The sequence below is a fragment of the Durio zibethinus genome, chromosome 13 (assembly GCF_047325235.1).
Source record: "Durio zibethinus cultivar Kanyao isolate XHJ-2024 chromosome 13, ASM4732523v1, whole genome shotgun sequence".
Lineage (NCBI taxonomy): Eukaryota > Viridiplantae > Streptophyta > Magnoliopsida > Malvales > Malvaceae > Durio > Durio zibethinus.
Genome location: NC_143174.1, coordinates 11241377 through 11263807, shown reverse-complemented (window position 1 = coordinate 11263807; position 22431 = coordinate 11241377).

Below are 22431 nucleotides of genomic sequence, written 5' to 3'. Positions count from 1 at the left end.
AACCTAATGGGTTGAATTTTAGTTTTTGTATCACACTTGATCATAGCAATTAAAGTAGCTAAGGCATCAACAATTTGGTTTTCTTTTTTAAAGAAAATGTTTAAATAAATTTCTTCAAACTACCTAATCAAATCACATATATACTTATGATATTGGACTAACTTTGAATTCTAGTTTCACATTCTCTTTGCAGCTGAGAAATAACCAAGTCAGAATCTTTATAGAATTCAAACCATTTAATTTTTCTTTCAATTGTTGCCTATAAGCCCATAACACAAGCTTCATATTTAGCAACATTATTCGTGCAACTGAAATTCAATCTTGTTATGATTGGATAATAATTCCTATATCAAGATATCATAATCACCTAAATTTCATACCCTAAAGCATTTGAAGCTCCATTAAAGCACATATTTTCCATGATTTCTTAATAGGTTCTTCTTTATTAATTTGAGAAATGTTCATCAAATCCTTATTAGGAAAATCAAGCTTCATTGGCTCATAATCATCAGTAGCACATTTTGTCAATAACTCAACCATTGCATTTTGTTTAATTACCTTTTAACTTACACACATAATATTATACTTAGAAAGTATCATTTGCCATCTTGGAAACCTTTTAGATAACAAAGGTTTTTTAAAGATGTACTTAAGAGGATCCAACTTTGCTATCAACTAGGTAGTATGGTATAACATCTATGAATTGCCTAAGCTAATGCACAACACATCTTTTCTAGTGTCAACACATCAGTAAACTTTTTGCTTAAGTAGTAAATGGCTTATTATTTCTTATTGGTTTCATATTGTTACCCCATCATACATCTTATTGAATTCCTGCATATTGTCAAATACAAATTCAATGGCCTTATCGAATCAGGTGCCACCAACATGGATGGATATGACAAGTATTTTTTTACTTTATCAAAAGCTTCTTAACATTCATCATTCCACTCACTAGTATTATTCTTACAAAAAAGCTTGAAGATAATGCCATATTTAGAGTGAGTTGGTAAATAAAATGAGAAATATAATTCAATCTTTTAAAAAATACTCATTTTTTGTGTACAAGGGGAAGACATATACTAGATGGCACATATCTTGTCGAGATCCATCTTGACTCCTTTTTCACTAACCAAAAGCCTAATAGCTTTTTAGATTTGGCATCGAAAGTGGTCTTAATTGGATTCAAGTTGAGTTGAAACTTTCTTAATCTCTCAAATAATTTCTTGAGATTGACAACATAGTTTTCTCCTTCACAAGATTTTACACTCAAGTCATCCACATATCCTTCTATCTTTTTATGCATCATATTGTGAAAGAAGTTACCATTACACTTTGATTGGTAGCTCCAATATTTTTCAACCCAAAAGGCATGACTTGTAACAAAACATGCCTTGCATTATTACAAATATGGTTTTTTGTATATCATCATTAGTCATCTTAATTTGATTGTAACCAAAAAAGCCATACATGAATGTGAACATGGAACAACTTGCATTATTGTCTAGAAGAGTATCAATATGTGGTAACGAAAAATTATTTTTTGAATTAGCCTTATTCAGATTTTGATAATCCACACACATCTAGACCTTTCCATCTTTCTTTGAAACTTGAACTATATTAGCTACCCATTTAGGATATTTGTCTACTCCAAAGAAACCTACATCAAATAGCTTTTTTACCTTTTCTTTGATTTTCAACAACATTTATGGCTTCATGCATCTCAACTTTTGTCGTTTAGTTTTACATTTTGGCTTTAATGGCAATCTATGCCCTATAATTTTTATGCTTAGCCTTGACATATCTTGATATAAAATGTAAGCACATGCATATATTAACTAAGCAAATCCTTTTACCTTTGCCTATTAGCTGAAAGAACTAAAGTGGCAACTTTAACTTCTTTCTTGTTTTCTAAATCTTTTAGATTTATCATTTTTGTGTCTTTTTAATGAGGCTTAATTGACTTACTCTCTTATTCTATTAATATCAATAAATTAAGGGGCAAAGTATAGTCATTTAAATCATCTTCATTATCAAGTTCACTAATTATGATATTTTTGCAAGCATGTAAATCATTCAGGTAATAATAGTGACCTAAGTCAAGATATCATTCCCATGAGGATTAGCTAAGAAGTCTAGGCTAAATACCTATTATTGGCATACTTTATCTAAAGTTAAGTCCTATGAATACAAGAAGCATCACTAATTTAGGCTCAACAAGAAAGTAAAAATAAGAAAGTAAGTTACAATAACCGAAAACATACTAAGTAAATGAAAAAAAAACATAATATGTAATTCTAATCCAAATAGTAGCTAATTTACATTAATGTAAATCAATCATTAACGAAAAGTGATTTTAAACTAATGAACATGGATTAGAAAGCTAGAATTAAAACAAAATAGCAAGTAAAATTCTTGAATATGAAAATTGAATGTAAACTGAACTTAACTACCTAAATCGAAACTAAATATTGGACTTCAAATGAAAATGCATTTCAATTCTAATCAAAATCTTTCTAAAATAGAATCTTGATACAATAACTTCAATGAAACAAGAATTAAAAAGCAATGGAATTGAAATTATTCAAGAGAAAACACAAATGAAAATTGAAATCTTACAAAACCAAAATTAATTTCAAATTTGGAAATTCAACAATTTTGAAATTAAAACCTAGATTTACAATGCTAGAGTAGAAATGAACTTAAAATGAACTAAGGTAACTTAGGCTACAAGTTAACTACAAGATTAAATAAACAAATCAATCAAAACAATACATTAACAAGCTCAATCAACTTCCACAAAAATCAAGTATAAAAAATGTAAAAATAAGCATTCAAGAGAAAGTTAGCCAAACAGCCTTAAAAAACACCAAATTCAAAGAAAGGAATCAAATTAAAATAATAGGTTTAGAAGAGATCAAGAATCAACCAGCCACGTAGCATGAAGAAAAGTCACCACAAGTATTGTCACCACTTGTTGCTAAATTTTTAGCTACAAATTTAATGTTTATTAGAAATAAATGTAGATGGAATTAGACAATGAAAATTTTCAAATCTAAAGTCCTATGAATTGAGAGTTTGCAAAAATAAAAAATTGAAGCAAAACAAGCAAAAATAGAATGAGATCTGATGTGAAAACAACAAGTAGTTTGTGCTAAAAATATCCAAATACCTTTGAAAGAGTAAATGAAAAGACATGTAAATGTGTAAAAAAACTTAAAGAAATGTCTATTGCATTTGCTTGAATCTTAAAGTTAATGAAAAGTAAATGTGGAAAATTTAAACTTTGCTGGAAAATTAATGGAATTTTTTCTCAAACAATTTTGTAAAAGAATGATGAGGAAACTACTTGAGAGAAAATTAATAAGAAAAGTAAATGCAAGAAATGTAAATCCTAAAATCTACTCCTATCTAACTTTCTTCTCTAATCTTCTCTTTAGCTGGCCTTTACCCCTTTTTATAGGCCAAGGATAATGTTCCAACTGAGAGCACTTAAAAATATAGCGTTTTACAAGTTCAATTTGGTTGAAAATTATGAAAAATTGATTAAACAGCTGAGAGCACTTAAAAATATAGTGTTTTACAAGTTCAATTTGGTTGAAAATTATGAAAAATTGATTGAACAACTGAGAGCACTTAAAAATATAGCGTTTTACAAGTTCAATTTGGTTGAAAATTATGAAAAATTGATTGAATTTGGTGTATTTAATGTTTATTTTCTTGTTTTTTAGGTTTTTCAACTTAGAGTAGGATTTCTAACATTTTCATGTAAGAAACCATGTAAGATTAAGACAAGCATTATCCTTGTAATTTTTGAGCAAGCATGTAAGGATGGAATTGAATTAAACATGGAGTAAAACTACTAAATTTAACTTGTAGTAGGAGTTATGATGTCATGAAGAAACATACATAGATTCGGCTAACCTATTTTTAAAAGGATATCATGCACAAGTGTGATAATTAATGAGTTTTATTTAAGCTAAGACTCTAAAGATATTCAGCCAAGAAAGATTTGGTGCAAGAATAACCCTTTTGATCAATCATTCAAAAAGTTATCATTCAAGAAGGATTGCGTAAGATAATTATGAAAGGATTGGATGAGAGACAAATACCTAGTCATGGATTATAAACTTTAGCCGAATCTATCAAGAATTCAAGATCAAGTTGAGCATTCTATGATCCAAAATCTAAGAAGAAATCCCACTTAGCATAATCAAGTAAGGTCATTCAACTTGAAGAATCCCATTCGACCATGACTTTTTGGAGATGAAGATAATTTCTATCTTTAGTGTTTTGATAGGATTGAACTTGTAAGGTCTTGTATTTACCCCATAGTTAAACCTTTCACTATAAATAAAGAGGTTGGTTCTTGGTTCTAACATACCTCATATATCATTTTTCGCTTATATTTTTGGTTTTTCTATATATTTTTAGTGTTTTTAGTTATTTTTTAAGTTTTTTTGTATTAGGCTAAGGTGATAGATTAGCTATTACAAAAATTTTTGTTTTCTTAAATCTTGATTCTCAATAAAAGCATTCTTTAGTTTTTTCAAGCTTTCTTATTTTTGGTGTTCAATTTTTTCAAAGTTTTCTTTTTGATTTCAAGTTTTTTTATTGCTTATAGTATTAGGCCATTGCTTTTAGATTCAATATAAGTTTGGCTTATGCAAGATTATTCAATCATTATTTCTCTTTTGCTTTCATTCTATTCGATAATCATAATTTTTTCTTTCATTCCAGTTGCAACCTTTGTTTTTAGATCTAGTCAATTTTGCCACAATCTATTTGCTTGCCAAGTGATAGTTGGTTAAGTAGATCTAGGCCTTTTTTTCAATATTTTTGTACTTTTTTTTGTAAATCAATCAAAGTTTTCAATAGTTTAGATATAAGAGTTTAGTCTATCAACTTTGGCACTTGAATCGAAACAATAATTAATTTTTATAAGTATTGTGGGATAATACTCTACTTTACACACTATTATTACTTGATTATGATTTATGCACTTGCTAGCATTACAAAAATTAGCAATCACTAACCAATCAAATTACAAGAAATAGGTAGGTAGGATGCTATATGTGTTAGATATTTTCATGTCATCCAATCTTGCTTTATAAGCTTCCTAGTTTGCTTTATAGACTTCAATTCTCTTCAAGCTTTTTCTTTTGATCCACTGAGCTTTCAAAAGACAAAATCATGACCAATTAGAAGCCTTCAAAATTCCATTAGCTGTAAGTAATTACCTTTCCATTTAAATCCAAGAAAGAGGCACCAACTCCACTTGATCACACCATATTGCATCTAATGGCCAAAAGTGTTCCTTGTCTTTAGTTTTAGGTGCCAATGATAACTCTATTTTATAGAGTTATTTCTAGTATTTTTATAATTAATATTTTCTTAGTTCTTAGCAAAATAATGTTTTTTTTACTCTTAAATGGTTGAATTTTCTGTTTTGTAGGTTTTTCTGAAGAAAAAATGATTTTTGGTAATTTTTAAAGATTTTTTAAGTTTTTTGATGATTCTTAATCATATTATGGGTCATCGGATGATTCTTTGATCATATTATGAATGATTTAGAAATGATTGAGGTGGAGAAGCCTATTGATGATGGTTGTGTATTTAATGATTTTCTTACACCTTTAGAATCATCTCTTGTTGAGCTTAGTGAAGAGGATGAAATAGAGGCATTTTTGAAAGAAATGCCAAAAACTTATAATGAAGAGGATGTGGATGATGATAAGATTGATGAATTTTTAAATGAAAATTCAAATTTAGAAGACAATGATGAAAATGATATAACCAGTGTCACAAAATTCCTTGTCTAGAAATTTCCCAAATCTCTAATCCTCAACTAGAACCCTCAATCATTTCATCCTTATCATTCACTTATACTAAACCATCTGTGGAGGAATATTTCACCTTAAAGCATAATCCTATACTTTCTTTAGTGTTATTTCTTTCACTGGTACTGAAGCCAATACACTATTATCTTAGTTTAGCTAGTGATATAATGAAAACATTACTCGGAGTAGGTCATATATGCTTTTTTACCATAATCACTAAGCAGCACCATTTAGAGTTCATTATTGAAAATGTAGTAAGTAGAAAGAAAATAAAGTGGGTGGATATTAGTATCAAGTGTAGGGTAATCACTTAGTCCTAGTAACTTTTGATAGGTATTAGTCAAGTTTGACTATAACTGGCATTGCTTTGGAGGTAACCCAAGTTTTAATTTTTAGTATTGCTATTTTTAGTTTGTTTATTTTGATTTTTTTAGGATAAATTATATTTTAGTTTTTCTTTGTTTTATTTTTATAGGAATTTGGAGTGAGAAGCTAAACTATTTGGACTAATGAAGAATTTCCATAAAGTTAGTTTTGTCTTTTGGACTTTAGAGGAGTATCTTTTTTCCCTTTCATGCATTTTATGCTCTATTTGCACATATAGAGGATAATGTGTCATTCAAGTTTGGAAGGGAGAGAAAATTAGTGTAATTTTTTTCAAAATTCTTTAAATTTTTTGTTTTGAGCTTAATTTTCATGTTAGAATCATTATATCACTTTCTTTTAGTATTTTCTCATAATCCAATGATAGTAACCTTGATTAACTTTAAATATAGCTTTTTAGAAAAGATTGAATGTAGTGAAGGCATGAGATGAATTTTGGAATTTGCTTCTTTTTAATTTCAATATTTCCACATGTTTTAGTGCTTAATCTTGATCATTGATATGCATATATGTTTAATTGAAGTTAGGTAGATGTGGAGTTCCATTGATACTTAAAGTTATGTGCTTATTTTAGAATTTGCTTAAGCATCGCTTGAGGTGAAATAATATGCCTCACTAAACTAAAAAAATAATTTAGGCCATCTTTGGATCGTTTGAGCCTTTCAAGCTAACCATTCTTATATTTATCCCTAGCCACCCCTTTTAAGCAATATATATATATATATATCCCTTTCTTTGTTTTCACCTACATAAATAGCCACCCTTTGTTTTATTATCTTTATCTTTCTATCTTACTCTATATACATATGGATCAATCAAAAGAATTATGAGAGCTATGTTTATTAGGAAGAAGTGGAAGAGTTTGGGTTTGAAAAGAAAAAGTTTGTTCAAATTTTGTTTTAAAGCAAAAACAAAGAAAAAAGTAAAAGCGAAAAATAGCTTTTCAAATAAAGAAAGAAAAATAGAATTGGAAAAAAAAAAAAGAAAAGAAAAAAAAAGGTGAAATTAGCAAAAATATTCTTGAAAATCAATGGAGTTGCTAATTAAGAAAAAAAAAAGAGAAAATGAAAGACAACAAAGCAAAGTTATAAGTAAAAATCAAAGTGAAAGTTGCTGTTTAAAAGAAAAAAGAAAAACAAATTCAAATTTAAGGGTGTTACAACTTTTTTGAAAGCTCTTTTATTATAAAAATTAAATCCTAAGTAATGCATGTTTTGGGGTTTTATGAGCCTAAACATTCCTTTATTCTGCTTTAACCCTAGCCTGACATTACAAGCTTAATAAAGACCTATTAATTTTTTGTTAAGTTGTGGCTACATTAGTGGAAAAAGAATGTGAAAGCTGAATTTATGAAATTTGTTCATGTTTTGAGTAGATTTGTTAATATCATGTTTGCTTTGCTTTAGCTAAATATCTTGCATTGATTTGAGATGGATTATTCACACATACACATGAAAATTTATGATTGAATTGTAAACTTATTCTTGGATGATTTTTGTGTGGGATCTATGTTCTTGATTATGTTTCTAGATATACTTGCAATTTTTGAGGATTCATAAGAATCTAGTATTGAGAGAGTGTGTGATGATCTCTAGCATGCTATTTTTTATTTCTTTTAGTTGTTGCTTGAAGACAAGCAACAGTTCAAGTTTGAGGTTTTGATAACTTTATTTTATAGAGTTATTTCTAGTATTTTTATGGTTGATTTTTGCTTAGTTCTTAGTAAAATAATGTTCTTTTTACTCCTAAATGGTTGAATTTTCTATTTTACAAGTTTTCTTGAAGAAAATAATGATTTCTGGTAATTCTATAAGATTCTTGATGATTCTTAAATGATTCTTGATCATATTATAGGTAATTGAGATGTTCTTAGAAGTTCTTAATTTTCTTTAAAATCTTAAAATGCAAGAATGAAAAAAATGGTCAAGATTGGCTTTAACAAGTGTTATGGTTTTGAAAATGATGAATCTTGAAGAAAGAAAATGACAATTCATGTAAGAACTCAAAGTGGAATTTCAACAATGAATGCGAGTAGAATTGTACTTTCGTATGATTGCAAGTCCATCATAGCTTGTGTAGGCACACATAAGTGGGATTACTATAGGATGATATGGCATTTAAAGAGATTTCTTGTTAGTTAAAGAAGATGATGTGGCATGATGAGGTGGCAATTTTATTTTTTTTCTTAGTGGTGAAGTATTCCTAATTCTACTTGAAATAGTATTTTGCATGGGTTATAAGTACAACTTGTATGAGCATTTAGGAATCTTTTTGGACGAGGTTAATTTCTAATTTTTATTCAAGAAATCAAGTCATGGCATGAAAAAGAAGATCAAGATCAAGATGGAAGGATTCGAAGCAACTTTGTGGAAGCTAAATTTACTAAGGCTGAAAATATACTTTCTTGATTTTGTAAGATTCTATTTTTGGTAAGTTAATATATGATATGGAAGAGTTGCTACATTATAAGTATGGTATAGTAAAAATCTAGAAGCTTTCTTTTAAGAATCTTAATTGAAGAACCATTTTTAGAGTGAAGAAACCAAGTCCAACCGTAACTATAAAGTCTTTTTGAAGTCCCACTTCAGTCAAACCTAGCTAGGGATCTTTAGGGTTCTTTTGCCTACAAATACAAAATATTCTTCTTAGAAAAGTGGTGTAAATGGTTGGAGTGATAAACCAACCTTAGCAACTTAAGTTTTCTTGTTTATTAGTTTTCTTAATCTTTCTTTAGTTTTCAAGTTTCTACTTTAAAGGTTTATTGTTCTTTTAATTTTTTTGTTTTCAATATTGGTTCTAATACATTCATTTGAAGTTTTTAAGCAACCAATTTTTGGTTTTAAGTTCTTTTTCAATTCTATTTATGCACTTTAGTTTAAAGACTCAATCTTTATGTTTGGTTTTGTTTTCTTGTGTATATAAGTTGTGTTCTTGCTTAATTTTTGGGTAGATTATTTTCTTGCTTATGTAAGTTGTGTTTTAGCTTAATTTTTGGGTAGATCTATTCAGTTAAGGTTTTGTTTTGGCTCAATTCACTTAACTACATGTTTAATTGTAGTTTAAAGATTCGATTGTATAGTTAAAGATTGGATTTAATTTAAATTTATGTTTAATTTGTTTAGTTTGCATTTAGGTTTACTTCTTGATTTATATGTTGAAGTGCTTGCATGTTTCTTTTGGTTTAAGTATTTATTAATTTAATAAGTTTTTGTTGTTGTGTTTTCAGTTGATTTTTAAGGTTCGTTAATTTGTTTTAGGGTTTTGCATATTTAGGGTTTTATTTAATTGACAACTAGGGTTTAATAAAAATTGGTTTAGGGTTTTTGTTTTTAGGGTTTTAAGAAATTGCATGTGATTAGGGTTTTAATTTTTAGGGTTTTATATATTGATTTAGTTTAATTCTGTTTTGGTTTATTTTGTTTCTATTACATGTTTAAAGGTTAATTTAAGTTTATTTCAAGGGTATAAAAGTATTAGGATTTCAATTTTGCTATATATTGCATATTTTAGTTTTTGTTTTGCCTATGTTGATTTATTTAAAGTTAGTTTAGTTTGTTTATGATAGTTTGAATGTTTTAGGTTTTATTTGCTTAGTTCTATTATCTTTAAATTGATTTATCCAAGTATAAGAAAGAGAGATACAATTTTGATACTTGATTCTCTCATATATACAATCTTTATGGGTACGATACTTTACTTGTTATTACATTACTTGTACGATTCTGTGTGCTTATAGATCGCCTATCAAGTTTTTTCATACAAGGCTAAAAACCATGGGAACTATGTGACATGCTTTTTTGACATTGCTTAAATTAATTTTTTAATACCTTTTGTATGATCTAAGATTCTTGTATGATCAATAGACTCTTATGGTGGTAGACCCTAGTTTCTCACATCTTAGATCATACAAAAGCTTTTCTATGTTAACTAATACTGAGTAGAATAACAAAAATATCAATTCTTCAAATGAAAATAATGGTGACGTTCATGCTAAGAATAAATTTTGGAATTCATTAAAGCTAATCCAATCTATATTGTTCCTATGTCCATAAATAATCTGGTTCAAACTAAGGATGAAAAGAAAAAATTTTGTTTATATCACTTGAACTTACAAAAATTTGTTTATATTAATGAAATCACATTAAAATAATTTAATCATCAGACATATATGATTCAATATTTATATCATCATCAAAACCATCTACATCCAAGTCCACAATGAGCTCATCATTGTCCTTCTTTGCAATGAACTCCTCATTTGATACAGTTGCATTCATCATTGCTTTTGTTTCTTTTGCTATCTCAGAAGGAATTTTTTACCCATCTATATCATCCCTTTGTAGCCCATTTACTATAATCGTATCATCCAATGATATGTTTTTCTCATCATATTCTTAACACTCATCTTGTTGGTATATTTCTCCTTAATCTTCGAACTCATTTTTGTCATCAATGGTAACTAGAATGTTATATAAATCACATAGATGAGCCTTTATCACAACAAGCTAATTAGGTTATTTTGGTTCTTGAACATGTAGATTTGCTCTACCTTGGATGCTAGCTCAAATGACTCATATATGTTGAGAGTGCGATTCATTTTAACACTTATAAAACCATAAGTGTCAATCCTAAATCTAGTGTCTTTATGTAAAACATCACACCAATCACATTTAAAACCACTATATAAGCACCCCTAATATATTGTAACTCATATATGTCTATCAATATACCATAATATTCTTTATGAGGGATGGATATCAATTAGTATAATAAAAAAAGTTATTTTTAGACAAATTATAAATTTTAAAATTAATAGAAAGTTTACTTTTACTTTTTGAGTTTAAAGAAAGAATAAAATCTTATGAGATCCTAATTAAACATTTCATCTTTTGATGTTACAAAAAGGGATGAAAGAATGATCAAGTCTAATCAACATATAAGAACTGAAAACTACTTAAAACTGTATAAGTAACACTACTAAATACTACACAATTTTGTCAAAATCTAATATGTTAATTGGAGAAACCTATCATGATAAGTAGATGGAGTAACTTCTCCAAGAAGTTCAATTTAGTTAAAGCTATTACAAAATTTTAATAATTGATACAAAAATATTTATTAAAAAGTGATAAATTTTAAATTTATAAAACAAATTATATTTATTATTTTATTTTAAATTTAATTAAAGCTTCATAAGATTTTATTTATTCTCTAAAATCAAAATAATAAATGTAAATATTTTTATTAATTTTAAAATTTATAATTTTTCTAATAATAATTTTTTTCATTGCATTGATTTATAAAATTTTTAACAAAATTCTTTTTTTTGTCATTTTTTAGAAACTTTCACCTTACACTCTTGGAAATGTATTTCCGAGATAATTTTTTGAAAATACATTTTCAAAAAGTATTATAATTTTTCGGTAATCTATTTTCAAAAAATCATAATAATTCTCGAAAATGTACTTTTGAAAAGTCATAAAATTAATCAAATATAGATATTTGATTACTCATGAGAAGGGTGTTTAAATAATTTCACATAAAAAATTTTGAAAGAAAAAAAAGGTGTAGAGGAAAAAAATGGGATGCATTTAGTCACTCTTTTCAAATGATGATAAAATAGGAATTTTAAAATTTTGATCCTTGAACTCAAATCAAAATATACTGGAAAGAGGATGCTCAGGAAAAAAGAAGTCCTTTCTTGGCCAAAACACCAAAGGGCCAAGCAATGAAAACCATGTAGCCATAGAGACAATGCCTATACAAAGTGAAAGCTGCAATCTAGGGTTTATCAGAGCAAGGAAAAAGGTATAGAGCATAGCTAGAGGAGTGGTGCAATCTAGTATTGCACCTCCCCACCGTATTTTTATAGCAATCTACTCAAATCCCAATCATGGCATTGCATTCCAATCACTCAGCATCTCCGTTTTTCCTCACAACTTTAACTTATATTACTATCTCCCACCTTCTTGTTACATTGACGATATGTTATTCACTATTTTAAATGATTAAAATAAATAGTTATTTCTTATCAAGTATAAAGAAATTAAATGTTTTTTGGATATGGGACATATATGTTTAAATATGTGTTTATTTTTAACCAATACTTTGCTATTTATTCTTGCCTAATTACTTTTATGAGCAATTGTTGAAAAGAAAAAGTAAATCGTAGTAAAAGAGAAGACCAAAGAAGTAAGTTGATTTTGACGATTTGACTTACTCTAAGGCCAAAATGGTGCTTGGATGTAAAATCAAATAATGTTTTGATGTTTAGTGAAATTTAAATGGGAACATTTTTAGAAAAGAAAGACGTGAGATTACTTTAATTCAAAGTAATTATGTTAGAACTCATGTTTAATTTTAGTTTATTGTTCTTCGTTGTGATTTTAATTTTTACCATTTGTGTTTACATTTTAGCTTTTTACCAAGTGAAAAACAATAGCGAAAACAACAAATTAGTTTTATTGATATTTGTTTGTATATGAAATTGAGAGGAATTAAAAACTGGTTGTTAAAGAATTAATTAAAGAAAGAAAAGAATACAAGTGGTTATCCTTAAGCTTTATGAACTCTTAAGTTTTAATGTCATTTCTCTTTCTATTTTGTTATCCAAGTGATGAATATTTGCAAGCAGGTTTTGGAGGATAGTGATGTGATCATATTTTTTATGAAACCCCAAGTAGTTAATGTTTTTCCCTACAATGCTTTCTCTTTCATTGCTTGCCAACTTTTCCCTTTTTGTTTTAGAAGTTCTAAAGCTATCAATACCATTCTTGCAATAGGTACTTTTTCTCAATTTTTTTTAATAAAATGTTGGAAACTTTTTGATACATGTTTTTCTCCTTTAGAAAAGTTTGAAAACTATGTTAGGGGATTGTGGGATCGAAAATTTTTAAGAACTTTAGAGAATGGATTGTGAATTTGGCTTTTTTGTATTTGTTATTTTGTTTTTACTATTAAAAAAATGGTATGGTTGTTTAATGACAGTAGCAAAACATGGTCATGTCTATTTTGTTTTTATCTCAAACTTTTTTTTATTACACTTAGAGCACTATGATCTTGAATGTTTTCATTAATAAATTCAATTACGATATTAAACTTAAATATTTGTGGACAGAGAGATAAGAGAAACAAAAACAAAAAGTATGGGTATAGAACATATTCAGATTCATTTTCAAACTTTTTTTTTTAGTCTAAAATTCTACTTTGGTGTTTGTAGTTAAAAATGTGGTCTTGCAACTGAGGCGATTACTTTCAAATAAGAAGCTTTTGGTTTCAATTGCTGCTAGAGTAAAATTGAAAGATTTGCAAGCATGTGCTTTGAGTCTATTACCTTCATACAAAAGCCTAAAAGACTTGATCCTAGTATTAATTATGCATTACGATAGTATTCACATGAAATGTGGCATATTATGATTTAAAAGAATTCCCTTTTCATTCCACAAGTAGTTTTGTAAGATGTAAACCTTTGTCAAAGTATAAAATTATCTGTTATTAGTCATTCTTGGACAACTGAGCGTTTGGTTTTGTTGATTATTGGTTTTATGATGAGGGCATTAGTTTAAGATTTATGTATAATTGTTTTTTAAAAAATGGGCTAGTTGTCACTAAAATGTATGTAGAGAGTTTCCAAAAAGGAAAACAAGGAAAGTAGAACTACAATAAAAGGAAAGGATAGAAAACCATAATATCTTGCTAAGACCTTTTAGAGTCTCACCTATAAAAAAAATTCTATTAATATCCTTGACCAAATTAAAACCTTAAGTTTTGTTGGGAAACTTTAATTTGAAATATATGCTTTTGATTCAAATTCAGTATAAAATTGTATATTATTAAAACATTATATTGTATTAATGATTACAATTAAATTCATGATCTTTTAACTTCTCAATAAATTAGTGATAAGAAATACTTGGATGGCAAAGGGAAATTATATCCATTCTTCATGCTTTCTCAAGTACATAAGTAATTTTAATCTTTTGTAATTTTGGATAAGTTAACTCATTATGTACTAAGGTAATATGTATTGGGTTTTAGATTTTTATTTTCAAGTTAAAATATTTTAATCTTCATATGACTACTACGGGTGCAAAAATTGAAAATATTTTCAAAGTTTCAATTCTTTTAATTTTAATGTTTGTTATTGTATTGAGTTCCAATCTAATTATTTTCCTATTGGATGTATTAACAACTTTGCATCTTTTGGGATATTTCAAAATCTAATTTGGTTTAATTCTTTTAATTCTAATATTTGTTATTGTATTAGGTTCCAACTATATATAAAATGTTACAAAATATTATAAGGTAACGAAAATAATATTGTTATGAAAAAGGTATTGGTAACCAGATTTTATAGTTGTTAAAAATGAAATTAAAATGACATTTAATTTTTATGACATATGTTATGTAATCAAAATAATATAATTACTTAAGAGTTTTTATAACCAACTTTTATAATTACTGAAAAGGAGTTTAACAAACAATATTTAATTGTTACAAAATACATTATGTAACCATAATAATATTGTTACTTAAGAGTTTTTATAACCAACTCTTATGGTTGTTGAAAAAGGGTTTAAGAAAAAATATTTAATCATTATGAAATATTTTATGTAACGAAAATAATTTAGTTATATAAGATTTTTGTAACAAAATTATATAGTTACTAAAAAAGGTTAAAACAATTACGTGTAATCATTATGAAACTCATTATGTAACCAAAATAATATTGTTACATTACACTAATTATAACCAAATTATATGGTTGCTTAAATAAGTTTATACGATGCTATTTGCCCTTGTAAAATATTTTTTATTATAAAAAATATAGCAAAAAAATTATTATGAAAAATTTTTTATAGCTATAATAATAATGTTACATAAAATATTTTGTAACCAGATTCTACTATTGCTAAAATAAATTTTGCACAATGACTTTTATTGTTGTGAATGTACGGTTTATATGGCAACAACTTAAAGTTTTTGTAAGATCTATTTTTTTCAATGATATTGTAAGTTGTTGCATTAATTTTTAAACAATAGGGTTAATAACAATGACTCTGCAGCGACAAAAAATCATTTTAAAACAATTTTAACACTAATAAAAATCTATTTAGCAATGATTTTGACCGTTACTAAATCTTCATTTTGTTGTAGTGATAGATCCTGTTGATCGAAAATTATCATAAATGTAAGGGATAACCAACTTCTCTGACACTAATTTATATCCTTTAAGATTAGCCATCATTTTCTCTTTCTTGGCCTCCATAATCTTCTTTTTATCCAACCTAGTTGGCTTATAACCTAAGTCAAATCTCTCTTTGTTGTCCACTATTACTAGTGGCTTATTATTCCCTTAAAGTTATTTTCCAAGTCCAACCCCAAGATGCCAACCCTTTCCAATAGTTTGCTTGATAACCACTCTAATAGTTATAGATAAGCACAGAGAATATAATTTGGACCAAAAGTAGCATTAACAAACTTAAAGGATTTGTAAGAGCATTCCATTGGCTCATCCATGGCTTTCACATATGAAACTGTTATAGGCTTGGTTATAAGCAAATTCTCTTCAATAGACACATACACAAGATATCATTAATAATGAACTTTACCTTTTGAGGTAATGAGGAGGGAACATCACCTAACATGTAAATCCTTGGTCTTTTTAACAAACAATTGTATTATGGTGAAATATCTATCACTTGGAAATTGATATCAAAGTTACAAGGACAATGATATCATAATATCACCCTACATTTTTCTTCAAGTTTTATCAAAGGTTCATACAACCATATGGTTGGTTTTTATATAAGATATGCCAACTGAGAGTCTAATCAACCTTGACATAGGCATGACATTAATTAAAAAGACATTATTAATAAAAACCTTAGCCATGCCATACTATGACTCTTGCATTTGGTGGTGATATGAAGAGTCTTGGTACTTTATTGACCTTTTAGAGAAATCTCATTATTATTGAAGGTTTTATAATTAATAAATATAAAATTACTAATAAGGTGATTCATATCCTCAATAAATATTTTATGATATGCATATGCTCGATTTAACACTTTTAATAAAGCCTAACGATGAGCTTCTAAACTTAACAACAATATAACAATGATATTTGAGCTAGCATTTTGGTAAGTTGTTCAATTATACTAATTCACTATGTTTAATTAATTTAAAAAATCTATAAACCTCATTCTTCTAGATAGGCTTTTGATATTTTGCATCAGAAACTAGCACAAGATAATCCTTGTCTACTTGTTTTTCTACAACTTTTACCTTTTCTTTTGAACCTTTTTGAACATCATGGGAGAGTAACACTTTTCACTTTGTTTCACGCCACCCACACAAGTTATGTTTGTGGCATCTAGATTTATCTTTTCACTTTTTTGTCCTTAAACTACAACGTCACAATCATACTTGCATGGGATCACTTTATCATTTTTATAAGGAAAAGAGATAGGGAACACAAAAGGTCAAAATTTGTTTGAGAGTAGGTTTTTTATTGCACTAAATTTTTAGTATTTTTTTGCTCATATATAGTGTGATTTTCCTTATGTTTTGGCTTGTTCCTTGTGAATTGTGGTAAAATTACCCCTAAATGAATATTTGTCTCATGTGTAGGAAAAATTAGAGAAAATGAGGAACTTTGGACAATTTGGACTTAAATTGAAGGATTTATAGTGGTAATAGCTAGCCTAGGCCATAACTTGTGTAATTGCACTTCATTGCCTATTAAAGAAGTTTTTCTTGCCTCTTTCCTCTATGGTTTCTTTATTTTTTTTAGATAATTAAATTCTAGAATTTTGCCAATTCTTATAATGTTAAATTGGTTTACTTTGTGGCTTAAATTTTATAGTAAAATGAAAGCGTAATATGTGTACATGTGGTGCCAAAAGAGAAAGAAAGATGTATGCTTACCATAGTGTTCAAATGACATGTAGCAAAGGTTTTGGTGTCATCCTTTGGTGATTTGAAGATGGCTAAATAAAGTTGATGAGTTGGCATTTTAGAGGACTCCTATAGCCATAATGTGGACTTATTTTATTGGAAAAATTTATGAGAAGAGAGCTTGAAAACAAGAAGGAGTTTAATGAGCCAAACAAGAATGAACCCCATGAAGGAAGAAAAAAAAAGGCTTTAAAAGGCCACTCAAACTTAGATATTTTTCAAAGATATTTGGGGCTTGAAGCACCTTTTATTTGTTTATAAATAAGAGGAATGTGCTAGCCATTCAAAGAACTTTAGGCTAGGATTTTAGCTTTTTATTCCTTTAATTTTATGCATTTCCTTTCCTTCACTTTTACATTTTCTTTCTAGCCAAATAGCTTTTAATTCTAGTTTTCTTGGTTGATTCTTGTTGCAATTTAAACTTCTTGCACTTTTTTCAATGAACTTTAAGATTTTCATAATGAAATTTGTAAATTCTCATGATTTCCTTTTCAAATTCTTTTGATTTCACGTTGAACTCAAATCTAATTTCATATTTATATTCCTAACCTATCTTCAGTTGTTTGATCAAATTCAATCTGTACAAGTATAGTTAATTCCTTAAACTCATAGCTAGATCCAGAAGGTAGAAATGATCTATGCATGAGTGACAGCATTGCAATGATCCACTCTCTTTCTAACCATTTAGTTTGCTTCTCTCAATCCTTCATTCTTAGATTTACATGTTTACTTACTTATTTTCATTTTATTGTAATTTAATTCATGAATTTACTGGCTACTTGGATGAATTGTTAGTTAATGCTCTATTTTTCTTTGTTTTGAGTATCACTTGAGTTGCTAGTCCATTGAGTTGGTTTTTCTCTATTTTGTTGCAATTTTCTTGTTGAATTTTTTAGTAAACTTGATTGATGGATAGTTTATTAGCTCATTTCAAGTTCATTTTTATTGTAAGCTTCTAGACCTAATTTTTTCTCTCATCAACTCAGTGAGTTTTGATTGAATTTTAATTTTTGTTTTAATTATTTCTAGTTAATTTTTGTATTTTTTTGTACTTTTTATTCTTCAAATTAGTTTCATTCTAGTTCCTTAATTGATCTTTTCAATTCTAGTTTATGATCACTTGTTTTAGCATAAACTAGATCTAGATCAATTAATTCAAGTTCAATTACAAGTTAGTTGTTTGATGGGATTTTGTGTTCTTTCATTGCATTATGTGATTTTTCTTCAACTTTTGCTTTTCAAATTTATTTTTCATGATGTTCTTTGATAGATCTTTGAAATTCTAGCTTCTTTTCATTTGATCATGTTCCATTTTTTTATGCAAAATAGTAGCTCAAATCTTGCTTTCCAAATTTGCAAGGTAATTCAGTTGCATGTATGATGTCTTGCTCGATTTTATTTTCTTAGATTAGCTTAATTTTCATGTTTATTCTTTGATCGAATCAATTTTAGAAGGGTATAGGGGTAATAGATATTAAGTCTAGGAACCTCTTCACCTAATCTTTTTGGGAAAAATATCTTGACCGAAAGGTCACTATTATTACTTGTACAGCTTGTGCACTTGTAGAATGTCCAATCAAGTTTTTGGCACCATTACCAAGGATATGAGTAAATAGTCTTAGGCTAATATATCATGCTTAAAAACATAATATTCCTTCCTTTGATTATTTTATCATAATCCAACGATAGTAATCTTGATTAACTTTGATTATAGCTTATTAGAAAAGAATGAATGCAATGAAAGCATGAGATAATTTTTGGAATTAGTTTCTATTTGGTTGTGAATTTCTATATTCTTGAACACTTAGCCTTGGTCATGGAGATGTATGCATGTTTAGTTAAGGTTTATGGAGTTATAGGATTACATTGATCTTTAAAGTTATGTTCTAATTTTAGAATTTATTTTAGAATCTTTTAAGGCAAAATCAATGACTACACTAAACTTGGTAGATGATTTAGGCTATTTTTGTATCATTTGAGCCTTTTAAGCTAACCTTGTATATGTTTATAGCCACCCCTTTTGAGCCTAATATATATATATATATATATATATATATATTCCTTTTTTTTTTGTTTTCTCTTACATGGATTAGTTACCCTTTGATTTATTATCTTTATCTTTCTACCTTACCTTATGTGCATATGAATTAATCAAAAACACATATGAGAGTTATGTTACATTGGGATGCAAGGGTGAAGTTGAAAACATTGTGCAAATTCTATTTCAAGCAAAAAAAAAAAGGGAAAAGCTAAAAACATTTTTTAAAGAGAAAGAAAAACAAAATTTGAAAAAGAAAAAGCAAAAAAAACAAAAGTGAACCTGAAAATAGCAAGGTATATATACAAATTAATAAAAAGTTGTTGTTTGAGTTGAAAAGAAAGAAAAGAAAATAAAGAATGGAAAATAAAGAAAAAAAAAAGAAGAATCAACGACTTAAGAAAACAATAAATAAAAAAATATATATATTAGACTATAGTAATTTAATATAGATAGAAATTCGAAGAATTTATAAAAATATTGATTTTTATCAATCTCAAGAACAAGATCCAAGAATAAGGTTAGTTGATAGAGGTTGAGGAGTAGATCTAGGGATTAACCAGTAGCTAGAGAAAAGGTTGCTTCTTCCTTGAACTGAACAGTTTGTTCAAAAAATTCATCTATCTAATTGATGAGCTATAAGACAATTCATGGTTTAGGTTCAAATGACTAGTAAAAATAGGAAAGAATAAATGAATTGAGTTCATGGATTTACTTAAGTCAGGTTATGGACCAAAACAAGAAAATATTTTTTTATATTCAAAACCAATTAATTATAAGGGGCAGTACACGAGAAATCAAATCATACATAAAAAAATTAAATCCTAAACATCCCTTTAACATAAGGTGCTCAAGAATGGCCAAAGTAGTTGAATAGGAGGATTGTTAATAAAGCACAAAAGAGAGGAATAAGGAAACTCTCATAGCATTATAAAGGCATGGTGGCCAAATATTCAATTAATGCTTGGTCAAACTAGTGCATCCTTTCTTTAAGCTCTTATTCATCTTACAAAACAAAGAAAACCACTACACAAAGAAACTACATCAACATGTACAAATAAACATTAGCAAAACAACAAAATAAGCAAATTAAAACAACATAAAATGTGAAACTCGGGTTGCCTCCCATGAAATGTTTTATTTAAAGTCAAAAGCTTGACTTTCATTGTTGTTAGAGAAGCACACTACATTTCCTTCCTACATCTACCCATTTCATTCTTTCTTTTAGCACCAAATATGTAATGATAAACTCTAGGTGAATGTGATGCTTAAGGGTAAAATTGTAGTCCACCTCTATGATTAATGTAAGAATATTGCAATATGATGTAATAAAGATGGTCATTGGGTTCAACCAATGATATGGGTACCACCATGGACAATGTATTAAGACAATGATCTCTCTAGTAAGCTTATCTTATCAACACATCTATCCACTACATGTATTTCCACATAATCGAGAAAGTGATCATTAAAGAACTTGAGAAATAGCATGAGTGGAATATCAACATCAATTTCTTCTTGAACGTTTTTTTTTTTTCAACTTCCCTAAATGATCCATCATCATTAACTTTCCTAGCCATAAAACATGTCATTTGCCTCTATAATTTTCCTTTCCTTCCTACAAAAACAAAACAAATTAAAGCATACCTATTTCTAAAGAAAAAAAATAATTCTTACTAAAAATTTAAAAGTAGAACTTAGGTTCCTCTCAAGCAATGCTAACTACTACCAACTACTTAACCATTTAAATTTAGCACACCTTTCTTTGTAGAAGTATCCATCCACTTACCACTTCTTATTCCTTTCATTCTTCCTAGGATGGTACTCTAAAACAATGGATGTGGACAACTCCACAAACATGATTTCATCTTTCTTTCTTTTAACTAAATTTACGTCAGAGGGTTTTGATTTCATCTCTCAATTTGTTGACTTTTCATATTTCTTCTAAAATTTTACACCTATAGTCTTTGTGTCTTTTAGCTGGACTTTTATAGATTAGCTTTGGTTTTGGCCCTAAAGCTTCCTGCTTAGCCAACTTTGCATTCTTCTCCAAACCATCTTTAACAACATTAGGGCTACCAAATTTGAAAACAATTTCTTTATTTTAAACCCTCATGATTAGCTTCCATTTATATATATATATATATATATATTAAAGATCTAGATGTAGATAAGAATGGCCTCTCTAAGATAATAGGGATCTTTTTATCATTAACTAAGTTAAGAACCCTAAAATCCACTAGGAAAGCAAACTTATCAATTTTCATAAGAACATTTTCTACCATTCCTAAACAATGCTTAATAGGTGGCTTCAAATCTTCTATACCTAATTTCATGAAAATAGACAAATGCATTAAATTAATATTTGCATCAAAATCAAATAAAGTTTTATCAAAGAAAATATCACCAATAGAACAAGGAATAGTGAAACTTCTTGGATCATTAAGCTTTTGTGGCAATTTCCTTTAAAGCATAATACTACACTCATCAATAAAAGTAGTATTCTTCAATTTAACAAGTATCTCATCCAAAGTAAGCTTTTTAACATGTTGTACAAGAGTGAATTTCAATGCCCTTCTAATAGACATCCTTGAAGTAAGCTTCAATTAATGTTTATCCTTCCTTGCCTTATCTTCAATTTTGACTTCTTCCCTCTTAATGACAACTTTAGTAGTTGGTTCAACCTCCACCAATGTTCTGTCTTCAGTTGATTTCTTAACCATAGCCTCGTAAATCATCCAATCATCAAATAACCCTTCCTCAATTGATTCCTCTTCCATGCCCATGCCTTCTTCCTTAAGCTTATCTTCACTTGGATCTTCATTAATTTTCTCCACTTTTTCTTCAACAAGCTTGACAGAACTAGGCATGCTCACCAAAATAGCTTTCTCTATCTCAAACTCATCATTAGAATCAACTTCCCCTATACTTACATTTAACTCCTTATCTTTTTGTGTGATGATTGAATTGTATTGCTCATTATCTTGCTTTTTTGGATTTAGCTTGATAGTAGTAGGCAAGGTTTCTTGAAGGTGGTTATTAAGGGCATTAGCTAATTAACTCATTTATACCTCAAGGTTTTTAATGGAAGCTACTTGGTTTTGCATAGTGATGGCCTAGTTTTGCAAAATTTTGGTGAACATCTCCTTTAAAAAAGGTTTCTTTTCTTGACATGGGGGAGCTAAACGATATTAGAGTTGTTGTGGTGGA